This window comes from Lissotriton vulgaris, chromosome 3_1, assembly GCF_964263255.1.
Source record: "Lissotriton vulgaris chromosome 3_1, aLisVul1.2, whole genome shotgun sequence".
NCBI lineage: Eukaryota > Metazoa > Chordata > Amphibia > Caudata > Salamandridae > Lissotriton > Lissotriton vulgaris.
This window is the reverse complement of record NC_141689.1, coordinates 1,789,708,610-1,789,719,629: the sequence shown is the minus strand read 5'-3', so window position 1 is coordinate 1,789,719,629 and position 11,020 is coordinate 1,789,708,610. Positions and strand designations below refer to the sequence as shown.

The 11,020-nt window shown below is 39.6% G+C and overlaps 1 long non-coding RNA gene across 1 annotated transcript; it reads left to right on the top strand.

The window, feature by feature from the left end:
* The first annotated feature begins 7,362 nt into the window (after nt 1–7,362).
* Nucleotides 7,363–8,828, top strand: LOC147728452 (uncharacterized). The gene is made up of 2 exons (XR_015309557.1): nt 7,363–7,554; nt 8,294–8,828. It is a non-coding gene; the product is annotated as an uncharacterized LOC147728452 (long non-coding RNA).
* Nucleotides 8,829–11,020: the final 2,192 nt, after the last annotated feature.

The window sequence follows — 11,020 nt, the reverse complement described above, 5'->3', positions numbered from 1 at the left end:
TGCAAATTACCTGAGCACTGCCAGTAGAACCAGAAAATGCAATTACGGTTTGCAGCTTTTAAAAAGACAGGTATGCCCAGAATACTGAAAAGACTCAGCTCTGACTCAAGTGAAACAAGAGGAGGCGACACCCCAGATGCCAGATGGTGCAAAGCAAAATAACGATGAAGGAGGAATGCAGCTGGCGCAATGCGCGCCGTTGCTCGCTCCCGAGACCCCTAGTGCATGGGAGTGAAAGTTTAGAGGAAAGGCGAGACATGCACCCGTCTTTGGCCATTTGTGTGCTTTCATTATTGAAAGCCACACGAAAAGGCCAACGGAATGTGTGGGAGGAGGCCGACTCACACGGAGAAGTCTCTTAGAAGTCTGGAGTGATTCCAAGAGGCCCTCTTCTAGACAACGCATATACGCTGCGCTAGGCGAGACCTAAACACATCTAAAAACTCACTATTGCGAGTACATCAGATGAGCCTCCAATCTAATCCCACCTTTGGTAGGTTGACAAATCATTTGCGCCTTACTAAGGACAAACCTTCTTATGAAGTATTTTTAGACATCCCGTTGCAGAAAAAAGCTAAGCCCTTATACTTAAAGTTTCACAATAACACACTGGATATTGGAACATTCACGTCATCCCGGACTGCTGGCAGGAACGACGCTCCCATGCCAGTTTTCACTTTGTATTTCTGAAAGTAGCTGATAAGGGCTGATGGGCTGTTCTTTTGCCCAGCCTATGAAAGGCTGAGAGAGAAAACAATTTGTCTATTGGGTAGATGTTCTGGCACCCAGAGGCACATAGAGGCCTTACGTTTACTGAAGGATGACACATCTATTTACACTGTTTTTATTATAAGTACATTTCTTTTCTTAGCCAGGCTAATTAGGAAAGCAAAGGGTCTAAACGTTTAGGCTTGAATAACGACCACACTAAAGGTATTGTTGGATGTTTCCTATGAGGGTTGCAAGTTTACTACCATTTAAAAAATATCTGGTAGTAACAAATGCTATCATATGATTTTGCAGATATAATAGAGAAGATACCTTTATATATGGTTTTATTGTATAATCAAAGAGAACTAATCTGGTGGTTAGCTGTTTAGACAGACATGGAATTGCTAATAGCTGCTTCTTTGCACATGTATCTGTTTTAATTTTTTATAGTGATTTTATGGCTATTTTATAATGGAGCATTTTGTTTTTAGGTATATGATTGTCTGAAAGAAAAACATCCTTTACCCCCCGGCCTTTCCAGTGGAGTCAGTACCCAGCATGAAACGTTACCATGTAATACTTTACCATGCAAGTTGTTACAACTACTTGCTGTAGGGCGCATGTTGTTGAACTGGTATTTGATTTCTAAGTCCAACAGTTTCCCTACTGTTGTGTAGACTGGGGTTGGAATAGTAATTTTTATTAGTCCAAAGCCAATCACCCCCTAAAGCAAGTCGTTGTAGCGACTGGCATGCTAAAGTAACGCACGGTAACTTCACAGGCGGTGGGGTGAATGCCTGCAGGGGTAAGTTAAACAAAATGTCTATAAATGTAATCTTTGCATATTTATAGAAGGTAGGTTTTATGGAATTCATTTTCTGAAATAAACTTTGGCTGACATGACTACTCTCTAAGAAATGGTTTGACAATCAACACCAAGAAAACTAAAATTATGAACTGTTCCAAAAGGACGAGCGGCAAAATCAGCTGGTTCCTTGATTTCACAAAGGCCAAAGTAGTCACAGATTACAAATATCTTGGTCTTGCATTCAACAACAAAGGACATTTTAAGGGTGGAAATAAAAAGAAAACAGCTTGCCCTAGCAGTAGGTTTCAGGGTACTTTCTAGGAACCTGAATGGGCTATCGTACAGCCCTATTTTAGAAGTTGCTAAAGTGAAGATAGTCCCAACTCTGGCATATGGAAGAAACGCCCTTCAAGGGAGGACCTCAACCACTCTGAACAACACTGTCATCAAAATCTTCAGGAAAATATTCCATTTACCAAGATATTCCTTGGCCACCCAGATCAGGCTAGAACTTGGTATAGCCAAACAATCGATAGCTAAAAGTGCAGCATTCACCATCATGTGCTATAGGCACCAGTCTGCTGAAAGGAACACCATAAATGACAACATCTGGCTGGAGATCCTTAAACCCCTCTCCACAGCTGGAAAATATTTCAAAGATTACATTGACCTTCTTGGACTAGCTACACTATTGTCCGCAATGTCCACCCTCAAGCTGTTTCAAAGGACAACCAGCAAAATATGAAAACTAATCTCATCCCTAGAGGACAAGGCTTCTCTTGAGAACTGCGTCCATATATGGAAGGAACTAAATAGCTACACACTGCTACAGTCACAACCATAATAAGTGGTGAAGCTTTCAGCAGAAGGATCAAGGGAATACTTTAAAAACATTGCCTTTGTGTCCTCCCTACCAATGCTAACACAGCACCCTGGCTACGGACAGAAGGAGAAACTTCCTGTCGGTGTGAGGCCAACCAAAAGAAGATGCAATTCACACTTTCCGACTTTGCAGGTCCACTTTAAATCTGAGCCACTTCTTGCTCAGGGCCTTCTGGAACCTGGCCGGGGTGCACTCCTGCAGACAAGCAATATGAGTTTATACTCTGGGGACCTTCGAGCAATCTCCTGAACAGTAAAATATCTGCAGGAAGTTGACCAGGCCTTAAAGAAAGCATCCCGCCAGCCTGCACAGCCTTCTTGGCAGTGATCTCTGGTCTTCACCAGGGATAGGGGTGAAGTACTGCCCTCATTAATCGTTGCACTGTATCTGAATCCCCACTTACTCACTGTACCTTGCACAGGCCTCGTCTTTTGCACAAATCACTTGCTCCACCCAGACACCATGAACTGTTCATGCATCGGGCGGAGCTAAAAGTTAAACTTCTTACAAAGGTTAAGCCACCTCTTGCTCATTTGCACAAAATAGGACTCTTTTAGCCAGGACAGACATACGAATATTGAGACCTCTCCGCGCCATATGCCAAGACGTTTTTACTGTTTAATGAATTTTATCCATAACTGTATTTTATACGGTAATGATTTTAAATAATCTAACAATAAAGTTTACTACTATTACGAAGTATACCTGCAAGGCATGTGCCTGAATACCCCATTGACTTGAGTGTTCGTGTTCGTTGATGTTCCCTTTGGTACTAGCAAGTTGCCACACTGGACGGCAGGCTAATGATGCCCTTTGTGGCCCTCAACAAGACACCCTGAGTCCTATTATTATTTTAATTTTTTTATTTTGATGCCGCCCGCACAGTATTCCAAACAAAACTCCTCCCAGACCCGCGCCTCGACACACTTATAATACTGGGGCCAGAATTAATAAAGTTTGTATCTTTCTGTGGGCTAATGGGGATCAAACATTAAACTGATCAGAATGGAAAGCAACCAGCATTTTAACTCGAACTACTGGGTCCTTTATGCAGGTGTTTCTCACTTCTTGTGCTGAGTAAAATAAATGACAAGGTTATTAATACCTTTCCTATTTTTAGTTTATCCAGCTCTGAGAGTGTTCACATTTAAATCCCTTTAAATAACACTTACTTGCAACCTAGTCTCCAAAAATGGTCCCTCACTAGAGGGATTTAAACACAAGAAAACATATTCTGCCTTTTAACAAACAATGATATATGAACTTCAACATCAGTCTTTAAATTCACAAATGTGTTTGCCAAGTTCTTTTTCTATTGGTAGTTCAAGTTCAAACTTGCTTTGTTATCAAGCAAATTGTTCCAAAAATTGTTCCTTGTTTATGCTTTACCACATAGGAAGATTGTTCTGTCTTGCGTAGGCGCCAACATAAACAAAACTTAGTATTTAGCTTTTTCTTTTTCTCTTTTCAGGTTCAAGTTCAAGTGCCAGGAGAAGAGAAGATCTGAAGCCGGAATCGCTCCACGCTGAACTCCAGAGAGGCGTCCTTGGAAACGGTGAGTGTTCGTGACTTCAGCTGAAGGCTAAGCGCCTTCCAGAAGTCGGTGTGGCATTAAATTGTGATGCCACACCCAAGATGGCCGCTGTACATGTTGCGTAACCCGACGTGTGACGGATTTCCATTTACTTGTGTGCCAGGATTTTAACTGGTCCTAGGATGCTTGATTCCGGTCCAGGAAAGACATGGCTTGGCAGTTCGCGCTGGACTGTTCCCATGTGGCACAGGGTCAAAGCTGATTTGCATATGGCCATGTCTGAACTGGGGTGATGTGGAGTGCAAAAAAACTATGGATATAGGCCCAGATCTCTGTACTGGGGTGAATGTATGACATCGTTCTGCATTCTGTCCATCAACTGTTGTTTTGGGGATTTCAACTGCAGCACAAACCTGATCTCGTTCCGGTGCTGGTCATGTGTACTGATCTTCCCTTCCTTTGCTGCATTACCAAGCACTGTCAAACAAGACTTTCTCAACCAAAGTGCAACCTATACCAAATCCGTTTCAACACATCAACAGCGCGATACAATAGAATAAATCAAGAGCATCCATTACATGAACACTAACGCAGCATTTCTATATAGCAACATTGTTACAACCTGACAGTTTAACATATTATGTATATAATCATGATAAATATTGGCTAATAAACACAATTACACTCCACTACACATAAGGTCGTGCTGGTGGCACGGGACAGGGGTGGGTTTTATAATCCAAGCCTCCTGCATTTTTGCCATGGGTCCTTTCATGACAGCTTTTTTTCTATCACAGCAGTTGTTGAATTTTTTAATTTTCGTTTCTGTAGATCTAATTTGCATTTTCCTTGAAAAGAGATGATCCAGGGGAAGTAGTCTAAATTATATAAACATTCACATTAACCTTATTATATCATGAATAGGATTTTTCACTATTACCAATCATTTTGGTCCCATGAAAACTCAATAACTTCTTGCAAACACCAGGTCCTCCGATTGATCTTTGGGTGAGCTAAGAAGGACTCGACAATAAGAGATGGATAGTATTTCCTTCATGAGGACCTATAATAAAGAAAAAGCATAACTAATAACCATGGTCATAATATGCAATATGTCAATAATTCAACAATAAAGACAAACTATTCATAATTATCAAGTTACTTTTATATAATTATTTCAAAATAGGAATGGTCAAAACACAAATACATAGGAATCATACATTCTGTGTTATTTTAATGTTACAGGAAAATTCGCAACAAGAAAATACAGTCATGACAAATACATCATATAATCAATAACAATGTATGTGGAGAGAGAGAAAATGAAAATATTTCATTGCAATATCGGTATGCAAATCAGGTTTTCATACAAACCTAGAGCAATGAAAACTAATGTGCAGTAGTCAGAAATAGCTAACCCTTCGGTATGAAAAGGTGTACCATTAGCAACATCACCAGCTGATGAAGTGCAAAGTAATCAGGATAGCCTCACTCTTGAATTGCGAGGATAGTAGCCAGCCAGAGTAGCATAGAGAGTACAGCAGCAAAGGCTCTATTCTCATCGATACAGCTACTGCCAAGTTCTTTTCTCGTGGTAATAATTATACCCCAAATGTTCAACAATCCAACCCCTTAAAGTTTCCATTTAACAATTCACTCAATTTCATTGGTAAGGCTAATGAGGTGACCATCATCCTAGCCAGTTCATCTGGATTTCTCTGTTAAAGTTCTTTGCTAACATCATCATCGCTCTTCGGAAGCAGGAAAATACATTTGGATATCTTCATGTCCTCGCGCTAGCTACCACATCCGCTTGCAACATAGACACATTTGTTCATAGAAAGAAATACTCCAACCGTAGGAAGAGGAAATCCTAGTGATATGCTTACATTTGTACAGAACTGATGGAGCAGGGTTTTCGCGAAATAAAATCTGCTCTGATTCAACTTTTCAATGTGTGATTACTAACCAAATGTTGTGAAAATGAACTGTGCAAGACTAAAAGGGGAAGATGAAAACTGCGCAAGTGCGTGCTGGGAGTGTTAGAGTAGGCTGCAAATGCACATGACTAATGTAGAAAATAAGTAAAAAATCAACCCCCACATACATCATTGTGTTTTGTATTCGCAAACGGTGCGAATCGCAGAATTTGGCCGTTTGCGAATGCAAAATCCAATTTTGGGATGCATCATTTTTTTTGCGAAAAATCGCATTCTAAGAATTCGCATATCGTTTGCGAATTCGCATATCTGTCGCAAAAATAAGGAATCGCATTTATTTAAGAAAAAATGGCATGCATGAAAAAATGCTATTTGCGATTCTCTAAAAAATCGCTAATAGCATTCCCTAAAATAAGAAGAGCTCAGACTAGGTGTTATTTTTTTCCTAACCAAAGTCTCATGTGATTTTGATACCTCTTGGTATATAAGGCACACTCTGACCATTACATTTCCTTTCACCATGGCTGCAGTCATAGTCTTGGCACGTAGGCGGAGATTGAGAGCTGCATTGAGGCGCAGAGTAGTGAGTGAAAGGATATTTAGGGTGCGCATTAATTTATTTGGCCAGACTGAGGCAGAAATTTATGATAAGTACAGGTTAAATGTTGATTCTATACTGGAATTAATAGCTGATTTGGATCCTATACTACAGAGGGCCACCCTAAGAACCCAAGCCATTCCTACTCATGTCCAAGTACTTTGTTGCCTACATCTTCTGGCTTCTGGTTCATTTCAAGGTGTGATTGCCATTGCTGGGGGGGTGTCACAGAGTTCCCTTTCAAGGTTTTTCAGAATTTTTTTAAATGCTATGTTGTTGAGGATCAGGCATTACATAGTTTTTCCAAGTACTCAGCAGGAACTTTTACAGACAAAGTTGGACTTCTATAATATGGCTCATTTCCCTCATGTTATAGGCTGCATAGATGGTACTCATATTCCCATATGCCCACCTTCCCACAATGAGTACATTTTTAGGAATAGAAAATTGTATCATTCATTGAACATTCAAGCCATTTGTAATTCTAAAACCATAATCACAGACCTAGTTGCTAGTTTCCCAGGAAGTGCTCATGACTCCTACATATTCAAACAGAGTGCCATATATACCAAGTTGGAAGCTGGACATTTTGGAGATGGATATTTACTGGGTACGTTATCATCTTATGTTGTTGAAATTGTTTTCAGACAAATGTTTTGACATGTTTGCAATCCAATGATATGTTGTAAATGTTTCCATAGGTGACAGTGCTTATGGTGTGAGAACATTTATCCTGACTCCTTATCTGAATCCGACAACCCGCAAAGAGCAAAATTATAACCAAGCTCATATCTCTACCAGAAATGTGATTGAGAGGACATTTGGAATAATGAAATCCAGATTCAGAATACTACATAAAACTGGAGGTGCATTACAATATCGGTCTGCTGCAAAATTGTTGCCACTTGTGCCATGCTGCACAATGTTGCCATGAAAAGAGGCCTTGGTTTGGAATTTGAAGACAACATCCCAAATAACCACAACCAACCTCACCAACCCCAACCTAGAATCAATGGTCCTGATGCAGCAGAGGGAAGGAGAAGGAGAGAAGAGATAACTCAGCATTACTTTTAAATAAAGGTATGACACAGAACAAACATGCTTTTGCTGTAACTTAGGGATTTATTGCAGTTCCAAAGTAATTTAATGTGAGCTTCCATTCAAATTTATCTGCTCTGTGATAACAAAAATGTCATTTTAATGTAATATTGAAAAGTATGGATATTGTCATGCAATAACAGTGCAAAATAAGGTTCACAAAATATTCACATATGAATCATTTTTTCCTTCCTCTTAACCCCAATGCCTTAACCTTCACAGGGTTTGAATTTATGTTTTTAAAGGTATCTTTGCCTACATTTCTGACACTTCTTCTTTCTGAAGCAGCTTTGATTTTTACATTTGCTGTGTCTGAAGAAGATGCAGTGACTACAGACTCTGGATGACAGATAGTACTTGGCCCTGGATGGTGGCCTGAAATGAGGCCTTGCATTGACTTCATGCCAGAGGCCAGCTCACCATAACATTTCATCATTTCCTTTTGAATGTCAACAGTAGTTTCAATCAATTTTGAAGTGTTATTGCACATTCTGTGCATGGCTCTTGTGCTGGAATGCATATTTACAACTGTTGCTCTTTGCAAAACTGCGCCCTGGTTAACCTGCATTACTTGGCTTAGTGTCTCTATTGCTGCTGTCATGCGTTCCATTTTGTCTGAAGAGACATTGACCATGTTGACAAGTGCTGCACTCATATTGTTAATGTCTTTGGCTATATTGGTGATTTTTCCCTTGATAACCCTTATATCCTTTCCTTGCAGGCGCTGTACTTTTAATAACTTCCTCTCAATGACACTGCCATTTACAATCTCATCCATTGCATCATGATTTTGGACAGGACCTCTGCGACGCCGGAAGAATTGTCGCAGTCTTTGACGCCTGCCTGGGACCCTTTGTGCAGGCCCTGCATTCACTGTTGCATTTGGGACTGCAGTGTTCACATTATCCTCTGCCTCAGATTCTGTGTCTACCAGTTGACGCACTCTGCGTCTTTGAATTTGAGGTTCCACAGTGGGTGAAGGTGGTGGGTCAAAGTTATTTGCAGCATCATTTAATAAGTCTTGTGTGAATGACTCAGCAAATTCAATGAATTCAGCATCCAATTCTGCATCTAAAAAAGAGACAGTGGGAGTAAATTGTTAGCTAAGTATTCCCAATGCCTGTTTTTGTTTTACAGGTTAACATATGACACTGATACATTGAGGTATGCTTCACTAATACTCCTACAACTGACTCAACCTATTTTTTACATTGATCCTGTTTTCTTGATAGCAATAAAGTTTTTTTTGAAAACTACATGTCCCATGATGCCATTCTTTTAACCAAAATGTACCATATATGTAATGCACTCTGGCCAAACATCTACTTTTTACATTTTTATCATTACAAAATGCATCACAAGTAATGCAGTCAATGACATTTTCCTGATTTAAAATAAAATTTACCTTGACTTGTTCCTGGCTGCTCAGAGGTGTCTATGTCATACACTCCAACCACTGCTTCTGTAGGTAAAGTCCCTTCTACTAGTTCCTCCCAAGGGGTAGTTGGTATTTCTTTTGGTGTACCCCCTCCAGTTTTCCTTCCAGATTTAATGCGTGTCGCAATCTTCTCTTTGGCTCTGCTGCGCAAATCGTACCATCTCTTCTGGAGATTGCTGATGTCTCTGTGGGCGACACCTACAGCATTCACCTTTGCCTGTATTGTGATCCATATTTTTCTTTTGAAAGCCTCAGGTACTTTTAGTGAGCTTTTTCCAAAAAGCTGTTCATGCTTAGCTGAGACTTCTTCAATTAATACCTCCAATTCTTTGTCACTAAATTTGACTTTCCTTTTCCTGGGCTGCTGCTGCTGCTGCTGCTGCTGCTGCTCCAAAACCACATTGCTTGCCTCCATATTCAGTAGAGAAAACAGTGACCTCTCCTGCACCTTCCAAACACACTCCCCAAACTGCCAAATTCAAACTGAAGGTAGCCCACAGGTGTCTGTAATTAGTTTCAGAGGCAGGCGCACTGTAATCACTTCAGTATTCATCATGTGTGTGTTTTCCTTATTTGCGATTTCGCAAAATGCGAAATCGCTAATAAGGAATCGCATTTTCCTTGCGATTCGGTAAAAATAGCGATTTTTACCGAATCGCAAAAGAATAGCGATTTTATTGATGCATCTCATATTGCGAATTCTTATTTGCGATTCCTTATTTTTCGCAAATAAGAATTCGCAATATGACACAATGATGCATGTGGGGGCAAGAGTTTATTTTTCATTAACAATTAACAATTAGAAAACAATAAGCAGCACGTAAGAAAAGAAAGAGCAAGTGAAAGTATTCAAAGAGCATTTTGTAGTGGAGTTTTATAAAATGATAAATAACACTTGTATTTATTTTCTTGCAAAAAAGGTCCAAGAGAATTAACATGCATATTAGAAATATAGAAGGGAGAAAGAAACTGTGATCTGCCTTCGCAAGTTCCAGATGATGGCCAAGGTTGCACAGAGAGGTAAAAGATAAAAGAATAAAACTTCCTTGCCGAGCAGAGCATGAGGAAATGTGTACTGCAAATTGATACATGAATGAGATGGAGAGGCGATCACAACACGGAAGCCTGATACTAGAGTTTCCTCTGTTGGAAGTGATTATAGTGTATGAAGTTAGAACAATAAGATATTTGAAAGTTAGGTATGTTGAAAGTGGTGTGATTGAACACCCCTTGTTTGGACCAATCAAAATGCATAAAGCCATGTGAGTTGACACAATGAGGGTTGGACCTTTAGTTAATTTTGGGTATATCTAGTAGTCATAAGGGGGTGGGGTAGGAGCACTTTTTTTTTACTGTGCGAGAGGAGAGAGCTGTGTTGCTGTTTCCTAATTCTATGGGCTGGCTGTTGTTCTGCTGATCTTGGCTCTTTGACTTTTCAACTCAAACTCTTCTTGAGGTGCATAGCTTACTCTCGTGGCCAGAGGGTAGCTTCTTTAGATTTCTAGAACCTTGTAAGATTGGTTAGTATTGTATTCTGAATTTGCAGGAAACTATTTGCAAATGTCTTTATACTTTTGTCTCTATGCCTATCCACTCATTCATTGCGTTGACATTTGAGATGTAATATTGGTGTTTATTTTGCTAATGTTTTTTTGTGTGATGACCTATGATTTGAGATGTATGTTACTTGATCAGCAATTCACATTTATTTAGATAAAGCATTTCTAACTCTCAAAAGGAGTTTGTCATTATTAGTGTCATTGATTTAATTATATGAAATGATTATTCATGGTGATATTCTTGAAATTATGATATCATTTTGACAAATCCCTGATTAACTAAATGAAGATTCATAGCCAATGAAAGGATAAATAAGATAAATAAATTGGTAAGATTGGTTTGAACTCACCCAGCGTGAAAGGGACTGTAGGGTTCTGAATTCGGTCCAAATGATAACATTTGTCAGTTCCTAATCACTTGATCACAACTAAATAAATAGATCAGCGTTTT